This window comes from Arachis duranensis, chromosome 1 (assembly GCF_000817695.3).
Source record: "Arachis duranensis cultivar V14167 chromosome 1, aradu.V14167.gnm2.J7QH, whole genome shotgun sequence".
NCBI classification, from domain to species: Eukaryota; Viridiplantae; Streptophyta; class Magnoliopsida; order Fabales; family Fabaceae; genus Arachis; species Arachis duranensis.
The window spans coordinates 39,829,080-39,830,567 of record NC_029772.3 but is presented as its reverse complement, the minus strand read 5'-3'; the positions used below and the strand labels follow the sequence as shown (position 1 = coordinate 39,830,567).

The 1,488-nt window shown below is 40.3% G+C and overlaps 1 non-coding gene across 1 annotated transcript; it reads right to left on the bottom strand.

The window, feature by feature from the left end:
* Positions 1–209: 209 nt before the first annotated feature.
* On the bottom strand, positions 210–311 carry LOC127742587 (small nucleolar RNA R71). The gene has a single exon (XR_008003930.1). It is a non-coding gene; the product is annotated as a small nucleolar RNA R71 (small nucleolar RNA).
* Between the last annotated feature and the right edge of the window lie 1,177 nt (positions 312–1,488).

Below are 1,488 nucleotides of genomic sequence, written 5' to 3'. Positions count from 1 at the left end.
ATCAACATCTAACCACCTTCTTGAGAATTTGTGACACTGTGAAGTCTAATGGAGTCCACCCGGATGTCTATAGGCTATTGTTGTTCCCTTTTTCACTCAGGGACAAGGCATCCAAGTGGCTCGAATCCTTTCCAAAGGAGAGCTTAACAAATTGGGAAGATGTGGTGAACAAATTTTTGACAAGATTCTACCCTCCTCAAAGAATTAATAGGCTGAGAGCTGAGGTACAGACTTTCAGGCAACAAGATGGTGAGACTATCTATGAGGCATGGGAGAGGTTCAAGGACTTAACAAGAAGATGCCCACCGGATATGTTCAACAAATGGGTTCAACTTCACATTTTCTATGAAGGTCTTTCCTATGGTCAAAGAAGGCTGTAGATCATTCATCAGGAGGCTCTCTAAACCAGAAAAAAACCATTGAAGAAGCCATAGATGTCATTGAAACAGTAGCTGAGAATGACTACTTCTATGCCTCTGAAAGAAGTAACACTCAAGGAGTAATGGAGCTGAACCATATGGATGCATTGCTAGCTCAAAATAAGATGATCACTAAGCAGCTAGCAGATCTCACCAAGAAGGTGGAGGAAAACCAAGTTGCAGCAGTCATCACTTCATCACCAGCTCAAGAAGGAGTGAATATAGGAGAAGAAGGTGATTGGGAACAAGCCAACTATGTTGGAAACTCACCTAGACAAATTCATGACCCATACTCCAAAACTTACAACTCTGGATGGAGAAATCACCCCAACTTTAGTTGGGGAAATAAACAAGACCAAGGTCAAGACTAGAGACGCCATAACTTCAACTCCAACAATAATACAACTCACCAACATATCTCACAGAGATCCTATCAACACCCACCTAACCACCATTCTCAACCACCTAACCCCAATCCACCATCACTAACGGATGATAGACTTTCAAAAATTGAGACTCTACTTGAAGATTTATGTAGAGAAGTCCAAGACAACAAGGTGTTTAAGGAAGAAGTGCGAGCTAATATCAAAAACCAAGGAGAAAACATCAAGAGATTGGAGTCCCAAGTAGGGTATTTATCCCAACAAATTCCCAAACCCACTGATGGATTTCCGAGTGACACGGAGAAGAACCCAAGGGGAAAAACAAAGAAAGTAAGGTGGGAAGAATGTAAGATGATCACCACAAGTGATGAGAGGAGTATGAAGGAAGTAGAACACATCCAAGACAGTCAAGAAGGAAACTAGGAAGAAAGAGACCATGCACCCCAACCTACACTCAAGGAAGAACTGAAGAGAAGGGAGATACTGGAACCATATGCATGGTAAACCACTATTTTATGGTTTACAATGTGTTTAATTGTGTGGTTTTATCATGATCTTTACCCACTTATTCATATAATTAGCATGTATTTATATTTCCTTCCTAAAATTATTACATGATTGAAAACATGCTTCTTTGGTCTTAATTTAGCTAATCTTAATCCTCTCTTATTACCAGTCGATGCCTT